The 19,542-nt window shown below is 37.7% G+C and overlaps 1 long non-coding RNA gene and 1 pseudogene across 1 annotated transcript in view; both read left to right on the top strand.

The window, feature by feature from the left end:
- Positions 1–19,542, top strand: part of LOC138930531 (uncharacterized) — a 526,289-nt gene that overhangs the window by 126,503 nt on the left and 380,244 nt on the right. The window lies entirely within an intron of this gene.
- Positions 6,692–7,203, top strand: LOC138930110 (protein FAM209-like; annotated as a pseudogene).

Raw genomic sequence — 19,542 nt, 5'->3', positions numbered from 1 at the left:
AAACTGAGAACAAATAATAAAAGCAAAGATTAAAACCTAGAATAGAGTTTAGACTCTCAAAAATATAAAAAATACAAAACAGAATTGATCACTAAAATTAACAACATGTATATGGAATTTGTTTCTAAAAATTAGGTTCTTTTTGAATGGTAATAGTAAGATATGCAAATAAAAGTAAAGAAGTAATAAGGAACAAAAGTTTTAAAAAATTGAAAAGTGATAATAGTAAAAATATATCTAGGAGTTTCTCTGGAACTCTTGTGGGCAATGTGGGGTCAGTTCAGTGTCAGATAGTCCCTTGTTCCAGCTTGTACATGTTCTCAAGGTCTGTAGGTGCCCCTCAAATGCACAGTTCAGTTCAGTCACTCATTCATGTCCGACACTTTGTGACCCCATGAACTGCAGCAGGCCAGGCTTCCCTGTCCATCACCAACTCCTGAAGCTTGCTCAAACTCATGTCCACTGAGTCAGTGATGCCATCCAACCATCTCATCCTCTGTCATCCCCTTCTCCTCCTGCCTTCAATCTTTCCCAGCATCAAGATCTTTTCCAAGGAGTCAGTTCTTCACATCATGGGGCCAAAGTACTGGAGTTTCAGCTTCAGCATCAGTCCTTCCAATGAATATTCAAGACTGATTTCCTTTAGGATGGACTGGTTGGATCTCCTTGCAGTCCAAGGGACTCTCAAGAATTTCCTCCAACACCATAATTCTTCAGTGCTCAGCTTTCTTTATGGTCCAAGTCTCACATCCATACATGACTGCTTGAAAAACCATAGCTTTGCACAGTCTCAGCATTAACTGCAGGGTTTTAATCTGTTCCACTTGTCATTTCCAGGGTGGTTCCCCCTTCTTTATTTTGGCTTCCTCTGTTTGCAACTCTCTTCAGTGTCTAATTTCTACCCTGACACAAGGGGGCAAAGGTGGCCCCTTATTTAGACTCACTTGTTCAGTTGTCCAGTGGAGAGGGAGGGACATTGCAAACCAATACCACTGGCATGTGGAGGGAGTGCTTGGAGTGGATGGACAGCACTTGATTTGCCACAGCCCAAGGCAGCTTGTACTTCCTGGATTCACACTGCTCAGGCTTCAGGGTGCTCTGCAAGGGCAGTGTCCCAAGTGGGCCCTGCATTTGGTGCACTTCCCAGGTCTAGGCTGCTCAGGTTCTCAAGTGCTCTGCCAGATGGGTGCTGTGTTTTGTTCCCTTCCCAGGTTCAAGCCACTCAGGCGACTGGGTGCTTGGTAAGTGCACTATGACAGGTGGGCCGTGTGTCTGATGCACATCCCTGGTCCCTGCCACTTGGTTTCCTGGGTGTGCCACAAAGGCACAGTCCCATGTGTGCTGTGTATCTCCTCTGGAGAGCTGATCTCAGGCTGTGACACTGCTTCATATATGAACCACCCAGATTCCTAGGAAGATGTGGTTCGGAGTTGGCAGCCTGCTCCAAGTTTGGTGGAAGATGCAGTTTCTGTGGCCAAGAGTGCAAGAGCCCCTTACCTTCTGGCTCTGGCTGTCGCACACCTGCCTCTCTGCCTCTGGGGAGGGAGGGCCCTAAATGGCAGCTGGCTTGCTCTCCTTTGGTATTCACTAGGGGAAAAATCTGTTTTGTGAGTGTGCCGGTGGTCACCATGTGGGTTACAGTCTTTTGTGGGACAGGTCCTTTTTTCCTTTTGTGATCCTATGGTTCGGGTTTCTATGTCACGTTAGCTCCCTCAGATTGTCGTCAGGTCACTCAAGGCTGGTCCTTACCATAAGGATCAACGATGGAGCCTGCACCTTCCTGCCCCATCCCCACTCACTGCTGGCAGATGCGCAGCATCTGTGCCACATCTCCACTGTCAGTTGCAGTTAGGTTTTGTTGCCCTCAGAGGTTCCAAATCTCCCCACAGACATGCTTGTGAGAGGGTTTTGTGCTGTGTGGAAACTTCTCCTTCTTCACGACTCCTTCCCTGGGACAGGTCTGCATCCCTAAATCTTTTGTTTCTGTTTTTGTCTTTTATATTCAAAGAGATTGGGCTGTCTTTCTGGGTGCCTGGTGTCCTCTGTCAGCATTCAGAAGTTGTTTTGTGGAAGTTGCTCAACATTTAAATGATCTTTTGATGGGTTTGTGGGGGAGAAAGTAGTCTCCCCACCCTATTTTTCTACCATTTTGGAACTGCTGTCATAACTTGTCTACTTTTGTAAAGCAAAGAAATTTACTAAAAATGGTAAGTAGTATAATATTACCATGTTTAGTCTGAGGTAGTAGATAAAAAATATTTTGCATTTAGAACTGATGGTCCTACATTTCATAATTTTGCTTGTACATTGTGAGTGTACAATGATGTTGTGTAGACTATGATGATGTCTTCAGAATGCACAGTAATTAAGAAAGTTAACCCTAAAAAGCTACATTTTGGGGATGGACTTACTTTTGATGAAATATAAGAATAATGCTTTAGAACATGAAATGCTATTTACCTCTAGATTAGAGAAAAACATGAGAATTACAGGAGAAAAGCAGGATTGGGAAAAGGAAGGAGTGACTTAAAATGGACACAGACTGATATATATTACTAGTGTGCCACAGGAGAAAGATCACAAAAATTAAAAAAAAAAAACTTGATGTGTAACCCCAAAAGCTCTCACTCCAGTTCTGCTAATTGTACTATAGAATCTATGTGAAAAATATAAATTTTATCATGAGCTGATTTTAGCTGATTGGTATTTGAGTTATATAGATAATGCTGTGGAATTTCAGAAGATAGAGGGACCACTGTATCTTTGGTGAGCTCTAAAGAAAATGTGACTTAGAGAAAAAATACCACAGTGCCAAGTTTTTAAAAGATAAAGAGAAATGTGAATGTGTATGAAATATTTTGCTTTATTTTTCTGCTGAATATTTTCTATTTCTCTGACTTATTAATCTAAGTCAAATAGTTTATTAATGACTGTTAATAATGGAGCTCTTTCTTAATTTCAGATTATTCATACAAAAAAAGAAGCCCTTTCTAATCAAGATTCACTCTATTGATTCAATAAATCCGAGTCTTATGGCCAAATGTTAGATATGAAAGTGAAAGTGAAAGTTGCTCACTTGTGTCCAACTCTTTGTGACTCCATAGACTGTAGTCCATGGAATTCTCTTGGCCAGAATACTGGAGTGGGTAGCCTTTCCCTTCTCCAGGGGATCTTCCCAACCCAGGAACTGAACTTGGGTCTCCTGCATTGCAGGTGGATTCTTTTCCAATAGAGCTACAAGGGAAGCCCAATGTAAGATATGAGTCTTATCAAATTGAATTTTATTTAAATGTTGAATAAATTTTATTTTGAATTGATTGTTTTCTTAAATTGTTGTGTTGTTCAGTCACTCAGTCATGTCCTACTCTTTGCAGTCCCAAAGAGTGCAGCACACCAGGCTTCCCTGTCTTTCAACATCTCCCATAGCTTTCTCAAACACATGTCCATTGAGTCGGTGATGCCATCCAACCATCTCATCCTCTGTCATCCCCTTCTCCTGCCTTCAATCTTTCCCGGCATCAGGGTCTTTTCTAATGAGTCAGCTCTTCGAATCATGTGGCCAAAGTGCTGGAGCTTCAGCTTCAGCATCAGTCCTTCCAGTGACTATTCAGGACTGATTTCCTTTAGGACTGATCTCTTTGCACTCCAAGGGAATCTCAGGAGTCTTCTCCAACATCTCAGTTCAAAAGCATCAATTCTTCAGTGCTCAGCCTTCTTTATGGTCCAGCTCTCACATCCATATATGACTACTGGAAAAACCATAGCTTTGACTAGATGGGCCTTTGTCAGCAAAGTAATGTCTCTGCTTTTTGATATGCTGTCTAGGTTGGTCATAGCTTTTTTTCCAAGGAGCAAGTGTCTTTGAATTTCAAGGCTACAGTCACCATCTGCAATGATTTTGGAGCCCAAGAAAATAAAGTCTCTCATTGTTTCCATTGTTGCCCCATCTATTTGCCATGAAGTGATGGTATCGGATGCCATGACCTTGGTTTTTTGAATATTGAGTTTTAAGCTGGCTTTTTTCACTCTCCTCTTTCAGCTTCATCAAGAGGCTCTTTAGTTTCTTCTCACTTTATGCCATAAGGGTGGTGTCATCTGCATATCTTAAGTTATTGATATTTCTCCTGGCAATCTTGATTCCAGCTTGTGCTTCATCCAGCCAGATATTTCACATGATGTACTCTGCATATAAGTTAAATAAGCAGAATGACAGTATCCAGCCTTGACATACTTCTTTCCCAATTTGGAACCAGTCCATTGTTCCTTGTCTGGTTCTAATTGTTGCTTCCTGACCTAATCTGTGATGTATTCTTAAAGTGATTTTGACACTTGCACTGAATCATAGAGATATTGTCAAATCTGAAAGATGAGATTCTAGTTTTTGTTTTTGTTGTTGTTGTTTAATTGTACTTTGGATGAAAGTATTCACCATGAATGAGATTATTTGGCTTTAAAATAACCTATGGAGAGGATTAGTAAGAAGCAAGAAGTTTTAAATACATTCATATTCTAAATGTGTGCTTCCCATTTCATGAAAAGGTGGAAACATGCAGTGTGTAAAAGGCTGAAAATTATGAAATGAGGGGAGATCATATTTGGAATATTCAGATGTTACAAACTATACAAGTTTGAGAGTTTCCTATGCTGGTTGGCAGACAGCATTTCCTGATTTCTGATGGTGAGATTTTTTTTTTTAGTTAGTTCAGAGGCCAAAAAGCACAAGCCTCTGAAATCAGTAAGAAGCCTTTTAAAGGTACTTGCAAATTTCAAACTAACTGACAGTAAACTTCCAGTAGAAGATGTCACTACCTAGGTACAAGACAATTACTTTAAAATTTAGAAAATAATGATCTACAGATTACAGTTAATTTTTAGATCAGTATCTAATATTATTCATAATGATTCTGCTCTGTGGTCCACAGACCATAGAGTGGGGATTTCCTGGGAACTTATTAGAATAAATGAAGAATCTCAGGCTCCATCCCAGACCTACTCAGTTAGCAGTCTGCATTTTAACGTCATCCCCAAATGATACATTTGGACATTCAGTTTGAAAAACACTAACATATTACAATATTCTAGAATGAAAAAAGACTAAAATAATTAGTCCATGGGCAGATTAACTGCAGCTTTGACTATCATTGGCACTAATCATCTGTCTCTGAAAGGAGAAAAAAGAGCTAAACTGAGATGTAAACTAGAATACCATCCTCTGCTATCACTTGTAATCAGTGCTAGGATGCACCACCATTTCCTTAATGCAGATCTATATTTGTTAAACATTAAAACCCCAATGGTGGGACTTCCCTGGTGGCCTATTGGTTAAGAATCTACACTTCTACTGCAGGGGGCATGAGTTTGATCCCTGGTTAGGGAACTAAGATCCTGCATGCCACATCATGTAGCCAAATAATAATTAAAAAATTAAAAATTGAAAAATAAAGAACAGACTACAAAGAAAGCATAGTATTGATGAACCAATGAATTGATATATAATATAATTGGCATATTTCTCTTAAGTCAGAGCTTTCTAGAGTTGTTCTTAGTGTACTGAGGGATTTGCTGGAGAAAGGAGAAATGCAGTGGGTCGAGGTCGAGGCTAGAACGAGAAATGGTAGGCAACCCCATGTTTGGAGGCTGAGTGGGTCTTCAGGACTTAGTATTTCCATTTGCTGGTTCAGAACATGCATAACAAACTATTCTAATCAAAGATTTATGGATTTACATCAAAGACTTATGTCATAGTTTCTTTCAGATGTTGGGAGTATCATTTCTTTTAGACCCTTTCAGCTAACAGAACAAAGAAATAAATGTGTGTATACTCATGTACCATCCATTTGACTGTTTAATACAAATAGACATGTATAACAGTATCAGGGTTGTTGACGTGTACCCCTACAAGAAAGAACACTATCAACTAGATTACAGTGCTTTTTTTCTTTTGCTTTTAGTCTTGTAAACTCCGTTCATTTTTGAAGTTACTTAAGTCAGGGTATCTTAGTGAGGTGGTTTCATACATTTGTAATATAATTAGATTGTTTAGTCAAATTCTGCATTCCATTCTTAATGTCCAAATGTTGGTTTTCTTTTTTTTTTAATATGCATACATTGATTCACTTTTTGAGCTGTAAGTTTCTTTGGGTTTTGACAAATATGTAGTGTCAATGTATTCACCATCACTTTGTACAGAATAGTTTCACTGAGCACAATCATCTTTAGGAATTGTGTAGGCCACACAAAACATACCAGTGGCTCCTAGTTTGTGGCCTCTGGTTTAATATCTTTCTTTCCCCCTTTGCTCTCTGCTCCACAGGGGCACATGCCCCTGGGTCTTCTCTGCTCACCACAGTGTCTTGATTTAATAAATGGAAAAAAAAAAATAGAAGATGAGACCCTCTCCCAGTAGAACACCAGGTTCAGAAAGAATACACTGACAAGGAGATGGCATTCTGTCACTCCCTGCCTCTTTTTCAATTGCCCACTGGAAATGTCCCTTTAAGCCCTACTCCCAGTTGACCCTTCCTCCCCCACCCCACAAGCCTCCTTATCCTCTGCCTTGAAGTTATCACAATGGCCAGATGGATTCTGGCCAGGGTGGGGCCCTCTGTGACATCACTAAAGGCCTAGCCCTGCTTGTTCCTGAGTCTCAGGGCAGACCAGCACACCACGAGCCACTTCCTTTTGGCTCACTATGCAGTCTGTAATATGGTTCTTTCTCTGGCCTATGTGCATGTCCTTTTTCTGTACCTATGTGTTTTATGTTCTGAGAGATGAAGTTGTAGATCTCCCGGGGAAGGTGCCCTGTGGAAGGCACTTTTGAATTTGGCAGAATCAACCAGAGCATGCCCAAGGCTGGCTTGGGAGCAAGTCACACTGGGTTTTTCTCCTCCTTGTGGTGTTGGTGATACTGAAGTTTCCAGGAGACAGTGACAAGGGTAAGGTGCCCACTCGTCATGCCCATTGGGGCTGTTCATTTTTTCTCCAGGAAAGAAGAAAAAGGCTTCCCCCAACAAAGACTATATGTTCGGTACCTTAATCCAGCTTGAGAGGGACCTTGTGAACTTTGTGTCCAAGGTGCAGAATCTGAAACTCACTGCTGCAACCACTGGTAACCACAAATGTCCCTATATCGAGGTTCCTGCAGACAGACACAATAACATTACAATATATGAGGTATGGGGTGACAACGATGGCTCGAATTGAGTGGATTTGTGTGTCAAAGTAGATGAGGCATAGTTGAGTGCCGACAAACTGTATCCAAACTAATAAAACTATTCTGAAGCAAAAGAAAAAGCTTCTAATATTTTTTATTTGCTGTACAGTTTTACCTTTTCCAGAATGTTGTATAATTGGCATCATGCAGTGTATAACCTTTCCCAGACTAGCTTAGTTTACTTAATAATATTCATTCAGGTTTCATCCATTTCTTTTTGTGATTTGATAGCTCATTTCTTTTTATTCTTGAGTAGTATTCTGTTATGTTGATGTACCATAGTTTGTTTATATATTCATCTGTTAAAGGACACTTTGGTTGCTTCCAATTTGTGTGTTTGTGTGTGTTTGAGAGAGAGAGAGAGAGAGGGAGTACAAATTAAGCTGTTATAAAATTCATGTTCATGTTTTTGTGTGGGCATTAGCTTTCAAATCATTTGCTAACCTGTCTAGGAGCATAATTGCTAGATCATGTGGTATGACAGTGTTTAGCTATATAAGAAATTACTTCCAAAGTGACTGTACCATTTTGCATTCCCATTAACAATGAATGAGAGTTCCTGTTGTTCCTCATCTTTGCCAGTAATTGGTATTGTCAGATTTTTGTATTTGACCTTTCCAATGAGTGTGTAATGGTATCTCATTGTTTTAATTTCACCAGTCTACTTTAAACAGCTATCTTATTTCCATATTTCCATTGTAGCATTTCCATGGTGTTTTATTACCATAGAGTCCTCGGGTGTTTTATCGTTAATCTGAGGTTTAAATAGATCTGCTGCTCAGCAAAACTTCTGCTGGTGTTTATACCATCAGTTATTACTTTGCTAAGTTAGTTGTCAAATAATTTTTTTCATGAAGGACTGATAACTTGAGATCATGTATGTTGGAAAAAATTTATCTTTAATTGAACAACACTGACCACATTTTCTTTTCCTGAGTATTCCTTTGTCCACTAATGTTTAATGCCTCCACACAAAAGTTTAAGTTCTGCATGAACTTCTCCCCACTTTTTTTGTTTGTTTTGATTTTCTTGTATACATACTAGATGTTAACCAAATCTGTATTAGTACCATTTGCAGTTGTACATTAACTCTGAAGTTTTACTTATAAGCATATATATATTTTATCAGAATCTTGACTTTATTATGTGTCTTTCATGGTTTTGAAAAACTATGCTCATTAGTTAAGTATTTTTAGTCAGCCTCATCTCCATTGAGATTCAAATGAATACATTTATATAATTTAGAAAGAGGGAACAATCACAAATGTGTTGATATAGTTACTGAAGAAAATATATTTTAAAAAGAACAGTAACAAAATATTTGCTAGCAAAACTAATTTTCTCTCTGTGTGTTTTGTAATTATGAACATCCAGCTGCTCTTACATACAGTCTATAAACAGACCAGGTAAATTAGCAAGCACCTCAATCAAACAGAATTTCCCTCGTAGCTCAGTTGGTCAAGAACCCACCTGCAATGCAGGAGACATGGGTTTTATCCCTGGGTTGGGAATACCCCTGGAGAAGGAAATGGCAACCCACTCCAATATTGTTACCTGGGAAAGCGCAAGGATAGAGGAGCCAGGCTAGCTACAGTCCATGGGGTCACAGAGTCAGACATGACTTAGTAACTAAACTACCAAACCACCAGTCAACCATAGATTTATAGAAAATCTTATGTTTGGTTTTAACTAGTTTATTTAGAGTCTTGTTACAGTTATCAACATTCTTGTTTTTCTCTCAGTAAAAAGAATGTGCTAGTTCTCTTGGGAGGAAGACAGTTTTAATCAATATTTTCCTATGCTTTTGATTTTCAAGAGAACAGAAATCTTAAACAAGACACTTGTTTTCAAGGGTATAGTACTGTGCCTAAAGAATATTTTTCATTAATTAATATGTTATCATTAGTAAAATGTACATTCTGTTTACCTGCAACACTGATTTAAAGTGATTTATGATAAAAGATAAATATATTTGGGATTGACATGTACACACTGCTATATTTAAAATGGGAAACCAACAAGGACCTGCTGTACAGCACAGGGAAATCTACTGAATACTCTGTAACAACCTAAATTGGAAAAGAATTTGAAAAACAATAGATATATGTATAACTGAATCACTTTGCTTTACACCTGAAACTAATACAATGTTGTTAACCAATTATATTGCAGTATAAAATAAAAAATTTAAAAAAGAAAATAAACTCACAGAAGACAAAAATAGCAATATAAACTAAAAAACATTGAGAACAAGGCAAAATACTATTATACTTCACAGTATACTAGCTTTATCAATATAAATAGTAGTCATTATTTGAAATGGCTGAAATTAACTCAGCATTGCTCTTTCACATGAAGGCATATAAATACATATACAAATATAGATATAAACATATCATGGCATTTGTATCAATCATTCATCTCCTTTTATGTTGTTTCATTATGATAAAAACTGTGTATTTATCATGTCTCAATATAGTGGTATCATTCTCTTTCATACATCAGATGTTTGTTAAGCACCTACTCTGTGTCAGAGTGTTTCAGGCACTGGAGGTACAGTGATTAAAAAAAAACTTCCTTGTCCTCACAAATTTATACTTTATTCCCGAGTTAGGTAGAGATAAACAATAAGCAAAGAAGCAAAATATATCATATAATCACTAAAGGCTATAGACAAAAAAATAGGCAGAGAGAGAAAGAACTCAATTAACTAAAGATAGATGGAATAAAAATGAATATTTACTTCTATGTTTTTCAGTTTTGTCGCTAATATAGGAAATCTGAGACTGTGTGAAATTGATATTGAGAATGTCATGCCCAGAATCACATCTTTTAAATGGCACCCCACTCCAGTACTCTTGCCTGGAAAATCCCATGGACGGAGGAGCCTGGTAGGCTGCAGTCCATGGGGTCGCTGAGTCGGACGTGACTGAGCGACTTCACTTTCACTTTTCATTTTCATGCATTGGAGAAGGAAATGGCAACCCACTCCAGTGTTCTTGCCTGGAGAATCCCAGGGAAGGGGGAGCCTGGTGGGCTGCCCTCTCTGGGGTCGCACAGAGTTGGACAGGACTGAAGCGACTTAGAAGCAGCAGCAGCATTAGTCAAATCATTGCTTAAAGTAGACATGGTGAGGTTTTAGCCATATCCTCAAAATATGCATCCTTTTATGGACTTTGCATACAATCTTCTTTTTAAAGTTGAAGTATAGTTGATTTACAATGTTGATTCTTTGGGTTTTTTAAAGAACTTTTTTATGTAATCTTAACTGTTGTATTGATGGCAGATTTTTTTTTTTTTTGCACTGATGGCTATCTCTTTGTAGAATCTTAATAAGTTTTAGATTAGAAACAAAGACTTTCCTGAAATGCATGAGGTCTTAGTCCTTTTGCACATTTCTTATTGGATGCTTTAAGTAATAGAAAAATAGCACAGTAATTTTTTTTTTTTAATGACAATGTATCTTATTCAGGATTAACTCTGGAACTGCACAAAAGAAGCCCATTTTCCCACTGTTAGTTTTGCATCCCAAAAAGCTCATATCATTAGTCATTTTTCTGGATTATAGCCTTGAAATTCTTAACTGAACCTATGAATTTGGTAATTTTCTAGTAGAAAATAATATCCAAAGGGAATAAGACACCAAGAAAAAGGTGGGAATGGAGATAGTTTTGAGTAGAGTGTGTGTGTGTGTGTTAGTCGCTCAGTCATGCCCAACTCTTTGCCACCCCATGGACTGCAATCCACCAGGTTCCTCTGTCCATGAGATTTTCCAGGCAAGGATACTGTAGGCCTAGAATTCAAGATGTTCCATAGTATTGAAAACACACATGGGGGATCCTGGTTTTAGAAGGACAAGCCTTGTATACTTCTTAAGTTTGTCTAGTGTTGGCTCATTTCTTGCTATGCAGTGAAAGTGTTAGTTACTCAGTTGTGTTGATTCTTTGTGACCCCGTGGACTGTAGCTCACCAGGTTCCTCTGTCCATGGAATTCTCCAAGCAAGAATACTGGAGTGGGTTGCCATTTACTTCTACTGGGGATCTTCCCAATCCAGGGATCAAACCTGGCTCTCCTGCATTGCAGGCAGACTCTTAACCCACTGAGATACCAGGGAAGCCCTTGCAATGCAGAAGAACCATTAAAATTTCATCCCTTAAAGAAAAGAAAGGTAATAAGAAAAACCTCCTTTCTTTGGTCTCCAGAATGTGAGACGACTTTAAAAACATGACCTTTAAAGACTAGTGCCATTATTTGCACTGAGATTTTTATTGAAGACCAATTTTCACTCACTACAGCATTGGATGATATAAACATTTGACTTATTCAGAGTTAAGAGATACATAAGGCATGTTTATCTATTCACTTTGCTAATAGTTCACCACTTTGTTATTATGAAAAAGTCACAAGGACAAATTTGAAACAAAATCATATAAGAAAAGAAGAATTGGGGGGTACTTCTCTGGTGGTCCAATGGCTAAGACTCTGTGTTCCCAGTGTAGGGGCCAAGGTTCAGTCCCTGGTCAGGGAACTAGATCCCACATCCTTCAACTAAGAGTTGGAATACCAAAACTAAAGATCTTATATGCCGCAATGAAGAAAATATTTTAAAAAAGAAAATAAGAATGGGGCTTTAGGTCGTTATTTTTCTAAGCAAAATGAAATTAGTCGTTCTATTAAAAAAAAAGTAGTTGTATAAAAAAAATTGCACGAATGAAAGGAATGCTATACTGACATAACTATGGTATCTATGTACTAACAGATACGGCAGAAGTTGCCAAGTTTAACTCAGTTCTTCTCCATTTATTAATTTATTTATAAAATAATTCCATTTTCAAAATAATTGTACATATCTAACCCTTCCCCCTTTTTTGTGATTTTAATCATAGATGACAGATGGAAGTAAACCTTCATATTTTTCTTGATACCTTTGTTCTTGTCTCATTTGTCTTGGTAATAGCTTGTCTATTTTTATAATTATTTATTTTAATTAGAGGATAATTTCTTTACAATATTGTGGTGGTTATTGCCATACATCGACATGAATCACCCATGGGTGCACATGTGGCACCCCATCCTGAAACCCCCTCCCAACTCCCTCCCAACTCCATCTCTCTGAGTTGTCCCAGAGCACTGGCTTTGAGTGCCCTGCTTCATGCATTGAACTTGAACTGGTCATCTGTTTTATATATGGTAATATACATGTTTCAATGCTATTCTTTCAAATCATCCCACCCTTGACTTCTCCCACATAATCCAAAAGCCTGTTTGTTACATCTGTCTCTTTTGTTGCCTTGCATATAGGATCATTGTTTCTGTCTTTCTAAATTCCATATAGATGCATTAATATATTGTACTGGTGTTTCTCTTTTTGACTTAATTCACTCTGTAAAATTGGCTCCCATTTCATCCACCTGATTAGAACTGACTCAAATGCATCCTTATTTATATTTGAGTAATATTCTATTGTGTATATGCACCATAAGTTCCTCACCCATTCATCTGCCCATGGACATCTAGGTTGCTTCCATGTCCTGGCTATTATAAACAGTGCTTGTGATGAACATTGGGGTACACGTGTCTCTTTCAACTCTAGTTTCCTTGGTGTGCATGCCCAGCAGTGGGATTGCTGGGTCATAAGGCAGTTCTATTTCCAGTTTTTTAAGGAGTCTCCACACTGTTCTCCACAGTGGCTATACCAGTTTGCATTCCCACCAGCAGTGTAAGAAGATTTCCTTTTCTCCACACCCTCTCCAGCATTTATTGTTTGTAAACTTTTTGTTGGCGGCCATTCTGACTGGCATGACATGATACCTCATTGTAGTTTTGATTTTAGTTTTTATTTTGATTTTTTTTAATTTACATACTGGCTTACTTAACTGATCTTCAATTCTTTTATATCTTTACTTTTCCTATTGTGATTTTCCCTTTCCTATAGAGTGTTGCTTCATTTTTACTTAGAGAATACCATTCAATATAGAGAAGTGTATGTTTAGTATTGCTGAATTCTTTTAGTTTTTCTTTGTCTGAGAGATTCTTTATATCTTCTCCTTACTCTAAATGATAATCTTGCTAGGTAGGGTATCCTTGGTTTCAGGTTTTTCCATTTCAGGTCTTTGAATTTATCATGTCACTTCATTTTGGCCTACAAAGTTTCTGTAAGGAAATCAACTGACAGCCTTATGGGGATACCCTTGTAACTGACTCTTTGTTTTTCTCTTGTTGCCTTTAGAATCCTCTCTTTGTCTTTAAATTTTTCTGTTTTAATTATAATATGTCTTGGTGTGGATCTATTTTGGTTTATATTATTTGGGGCCCTCTATGTTTCCTGTACCTAAATATCTGTTTTCTTGTTTAGATTTGGGAAGCTTTCAGTTGTAATTTCTTCAAACACATTTTTTATCCCCTTTTCTCTCTTCCCCTTCCAGAACCCCTATTATGGATAGATTAGAACATTTTATATTATTCCATAGGTCTTGTATGTTGCTTTCATTTTTTTCATTTGTCTTTCTATCTGCTCTTTAGATTGGGTCATTTCCATTATTCCGTATTCCAGATCACTTATTCAGCTACAAGTCTAAGTTGTAGGAGGCAAAACAGAAACACAGGAACCTCATGTCTGCATTGTTCCCTGGATCCTGAGGTCCCTAGCTGGTGTGTGTGCCTTTTTTTTTTTTTCTCCTTTTCATCCCTCAGTATCTCCTTATGTTTGTTTCTCAATGTAATTTTCATGATTTTAGTTGTCCTTAGTGGAAGAAATAGGGAGAAGTATGTCTATCACATATTCCTGGAAGCAGAAGTCCCAAATTAGTTTCTGTAAATGTCAATTTTATGACCGTTTCTCTCCACAGCCTCATAAATAGCTAATCCCTGACTGGTTTTCTATGGTACAGAGAAGCAGTAAAAGAGAATTTCAAAACAAAAAGCCCTATCTGAGGGTTTGATACTGGGCACATGGTGGTTGATTAGGACTCAGTGAAAAATGTAGTTTGTCAGAAAATGGAGTACTAAAGAGATTTAGTGTTGTGATGGTCCACAGGGGAGGTAGCATGCTCTGAAGAAGATGTGTGCATGTGTGGACAAATAGAGCAGAAGGAAAGAACCTTGGATATGCTACTTTATTTTCTTTTTAATTCTTAAAGAATAGTAAATGAATCCAGAATAAGCTCAGTGTATGTTTAAGGAGCAGATATGGATGTGCAACTTTCTCACACAAAATTTACTTGCCTTATTTATAGTGTCTATCTCCCCACAAGTAGATAAGCTCCAAGAAGGTAGGATTTTTTGCCTGATTTGTTTGCTGATATATCCCTGGAGCCTAGAATGGTGTCTCTCATGTACTGGCTCTCAGCAGATATTTGTTGAATGAAAGTATGAGGGAATGAATAACTTGTAGTTGGAAGACCTAGATTCTGGTTCTGATGTTGCCACTAACTAGAGATCTTAACCAGGCCACATTCCTTTTTTTGGATTCAGTTTCTAAGTTTATGAAAGATGAAGATTACATTAAAAGATCATTTGGGTTCTTTTGTACTCTATTATTCAGTAGTTCTGTGAATATTTATATTTTTCTATGATATTCATTCATCTATTTTCTCATTAATTCATTCATCATCCCCTCTTCATTCTTCCATCTATCCATCCAATATTTCTTGAAAACTTGTGTGATGAGGACTTCAGGATATACAAGGATTTATGTCAGAGGTGAAGTAGGTAAGTAAATTATACAGAGTGTTACTATGGATAACTGTGGGGTATCATGGAATGTATAACTAACTATAAATAACCTCTAAGCTAAGGGGCTAGACAGAGCTCTGTGCTGAAACTAGGTGAGAACAGTGGGGTTGCAGAAGTGGGTAGAGCATTACCACTAGAAAGATCAATAGATACAAAAGCTCTGAGGCAGAACGGAGCTTTACCTCTATAAGGGAAATAAAGAGCTGTTCATGGAGGAGTTTAGTGAGCTAAGAGCAGGGTGGGTATGAGATAAATTCAAGAAGCAGATAGGTACATGTAAATCCTTAAAAGGGTGTTAAGAGATCAGCTATGTATTTATCTTATCTTTCCTTTCACCTCCTTGAGGAAGAATAGATGGAATGATGAACAGAGGAGGCCCCATTAATTTCCTATTAGCTTCCCTCTCTATATTTATATTTCTCTCTTGGAGACATTTTATGGAATGAGCAAGTAGTAAATAACATTTTTAGATTAGCGTCAAGAAAGTAATAATCTAGTTAAAATTATTAGACTTGCTGTGAGACTGACTACTGTGTAGGTCACTTCTCATAAGGCCATTTGGAAGAAACTCACTTCCCAGAAGAACCCTTAGGCTCATCAAAGTCTACCAAAAATTTGCTCAAACATTTTAAAATAAATGTTATATACCACCCAGAAGTGGCTATTAATCCCATTGCACAGAAAAGTTTCTATTCAGATCATCTTTCCTCAGATTAAAAAAAAAAAATTCCTTTCTTAATTATAAGAATAATAATGTAATAGTAGTTGTAATAATTAAAATTTATGGAGTGTTTACTAGTGTCAGGCACATCAGTAATGATTTTCCATGCATTATTTCATTTATTATGTGCCAAGCACTATTCTAAGTGCTTTACATAACTCACTGAATCCTCACCATGACCAAAAGTTCAGAACCATTATTATACCCATTTTACAGATGAAACTAAAATCTAGAGCAGTAAGTTTGCCATTCAAGATCCCCCAGTTAGTAAGCAGGGAATTAACAATTCAAACTTAGGCAGTCTAAATCCAGGGTTGAGCCATTCAATTGTTTTGCTGTATAATGAGGTAAGCCAACATGAGCTGCCAGTGCCAAGATATTAAGAAATCAAAAACAATAGAAGCGAACAGACACCAGAATCCAGTTAGTGAATTAGGAATTGGAGAGAAGGACAAGCTGAGATATAGGGTTCAGTTACCCACTTGGGCACCAAAGTTGGTGGGGTGATCCTGAGTCAAAAGGCAACAGGAACAAACCAGAAATTGGGGTGGGGACATCCTTTATGAGTCTATAAATAAACTTCTGATTAGTTCTGATGGTTGGAACACATGTTCTCTTTGAAAGCCTGGTGTCTCCTCTCCCAGCAAACTATCCAACTTAAAGGTATCCTTTTGCATTTTTAAGGAACAGCATGGAAAATCAAGAGTGGTAGAATAGAGGGAGTATACAAAGCAAAAGAAAGGAGAGGCATAATGAAGAAGGATCTCTTCAGTTATTATTATTTGAGTGTCATCCCCTCTTTGATAAATTCCTTGGTGGTTCAGGTGGCAAGAATCTACCTGCAATGCTGGAGACCTGGTTTTGATCCCTGGGTCGGGAAGATCCCCTGGAGGAGGGCGTGACAACCCACTCCAGTATTCTTGCCTAGAGAATCCCATGGACAGAGGAGTTTAGCAGGCTACAGTCTATGGGGTTGCAAAGAGTCAGATACAACTGAGCGACTGCTTCCAAAGTGGTGCATTTGGTAAAGAAACTGCCTGCCAATGCAGGAGACAGAAGAGGTGCAAGTTCAATCGCTATGTCAGGAAGATCCCCTGGAGAAGGGAATGGCAGCCCATTCCAGTATTCTTGCCTGGGAAATCCCAAGGACAAAGGAGGCTGGCAGGCTACAGTCTATGGGGCCACAAGAGAGTTGGACATGACTTAGAGACTAAACAACAACTCTCTTTGTTGTACCATTGTACTATTTCTACTTTGTTGTAAAAACCACTTGCATGCAGTCCCAGATTCCTCAAAAGGAATTCTCTACTCATCTGCTTCCCACAAGCATCTTTAAGAGAGTAAGTGCCTTTCATCAGTGGTTAAAATGCACTCAAAACATGTCAAGGACCAGAGAAATACAAGTAATACACAGCAGGAAGGAGAGGAAACTGAAGAGCACCTAACCCATTGGGAACACAGTTAAGATCAGATAATAAGGAGAAAAAGAGCCTTTGAAAAATCAAATTAGGTTGACACAAGAGCCTGTAGGAGAGCCTTCTTGTATGTGAGAAATGCATTCATTTTAGGACATCGATTTTGCATTATCTATTCAATTTTTAAAGTGTGCATTGACTTTTAAGACATTTTGAGGTAATTTTATTAGATGAAGTTGTAGAAAATAACACAGTGATATCTTAACCTGTACCTAGGTTCTCCCAGTGATAACAGCTATATGTGACTTTAGAACATATCACACTAAGAAACTAATATTGCAACAACCCTATTATCATATTCAGATTTCCCCAGTTTTACTGGTTGCATGTGTGTATGTGTGTGTTTACTTCTATGCAGTGTTGTCACATGAGCAGATTTGTGTGACCACCATCACAGCCATGATAGACAAACATTCGGTAACCACAGGGCCCTCTTTGTTGCCCTTTAAAAGCAAATTCGCAAAACCATACAATATTGTAAAGTAAATAATAATAATAATAAAGTAAAATAAAAATAAAAAGCAAATTCACCTCCCTATAGCATTCACTAAACCTGTCCTTAACCCCTAGCAATCACAAATTTATTCTCCATTTCTGTAATTTTATCATTTTATCATTTTTAAAAGTTATATAGATGAAATCATACAGTATGTTAACCTTTTGTGATTGCCTTTTCCCCCACTCATCATAATTTTCTGGCGATTCATCCAAGTCATTGCTTCTATCTATCAATGGTTTGTTCCTTTTTCCTGCTGAATGGTTTTCCATGGTACAGATGTAATATGGTTTGTTTAATCATTTATTGTTTGAGGACCTCTGTGATGAATCCAGTTTTTGGCAAATGTGAATAAAGTTGCTATTGCCATCTGTGTACATGTTGAAAGTTTTAGTTCTCTGGGATAAATGCTCAAGAGTGCAACTGCTGGGGTCATGGTAGTTGCATGTTTAATTTTATACAAAAACAAAAACTGCTCAACTTTTCTCCAGAGTGACTGTAGCATTTACATTCCCAGTGATAATATGTGAATGATCTTATTCTTCTGCATACTTTACACCATTTGGTGTTGTCACTATTTTTTATTTTAGCGTTTCTAGTAAGTGTGTAGTAATATATCATTGTGGTTTTAATTTTCATCTCTCTAGATGGTTAATGTTGCTAAATATAGGTATATTTCAGATATACTGCAGGTTTGGTTCCAGACCAATATAATAAAGCAAATATGAAAATAAAGTAAGTCACCTGATTTTTTGGTTTCCCAATGCATATAAAAGTTATATTTGCTGTATTGTAGTCTATTGAGTGTGCAATAGCATTATGTCTAAAACAATGTACATACCCCAAAAGACTATTGCTAAAAATTGGTAACCATCATGTGTGCCTTCAATAGTCATAGTGTTTTTTCTGGTGGAAGGTCTTGTCTCTATATTGATAGCCGCTGACTGATCAGGATGATGGTTGCTGAAGGGTGGAGTGGCTGTGGCCACCCATATTTTATTTGTCTTAAAATAAGACAACAGTGAAGATTTCCATATTGATTGACTCTTCCTTTCATGAATGATTTCTCGGTAGTATGCAATACTGTTTACTAGCATGTTACCCACAGTAGTACTTCTTTCAAAATTAGAGTCAGTCCTTTCAAACTCTGCTGCTACTTTTGCCAACTTAGTTTATGTAATATTCTAAATCTGTTGTTGTCATTTCAACAGTCTTCACAATATCTTCTCTAGGAGTAGATTCTATCTCAAGAAACCACTTTCTTTGCTCATCCATAAGAAACAACTCCTCACCCATTGAAGTTTTACATAAAATTGCAGTTGTTCAATCACATCTTCAGGCTGCCCTTCTAATTCTAGTTCTCTTGCTCTTTCCACTACATCTGCAATGACTTCCTCCACCAAAGTCTTGAACCCTTCAAAATCATCCATGAGGGTCAGAATCAACTTTTTCCAAATGCCTGTTAATGTTGATATTTTGTCCTCTTCCCATGAATCACTAGATTCTTAATGGCATCTGGAATGGTGAGTCCTTTTCAGAATATTTTAATTTACTTTGCGTAGATGCCTCAGAAGAATCACTATCTATGGCAGCTATGGCCTTATGAAATGCATTTCTTAAATAATAAGACTTGAAAGTTGAAATGACTCCTTGATCCATGGGTTACAGAATGGATGCTGTGTTGGCAGGCTGCAAAACAATATTAATCTCATTGAACATCTCCATCAGAGCTCTTGGGTAACCTGGTACATTGTCAATAGCAGTAATATTTTGAAAGGAATATTTTTGTTCTGAGCAGTATGTCTCAACAGTGGGCTTAAAATATTTGATAAATTGTGTTGTAAACAGATGTGCTCTCATCCAGGCTTTGTTGTTCCATTTGTAGAGCATAGGCAGAGTAGA

This window comes from Ovis canadensis, chromosome X (assembly GCF_042477335.2).
Source record: "Ovis canadensis isolate MfBH-ARS-UI-01 breed Bighorn chromosome X, ARS-UI_OviCan_v2, whole genome shotgun sequence".
Classification (NCBI taxonomy): domain Eukaryota; kingdom Metazoa; phylum Chordata; class Mammalia; order Artiodactyla; family Bovidae; genus Ovis; species Ovis canadensis.
This window is presented reverse-complemented; position numbering and strand designations above follow the sequence as displayed.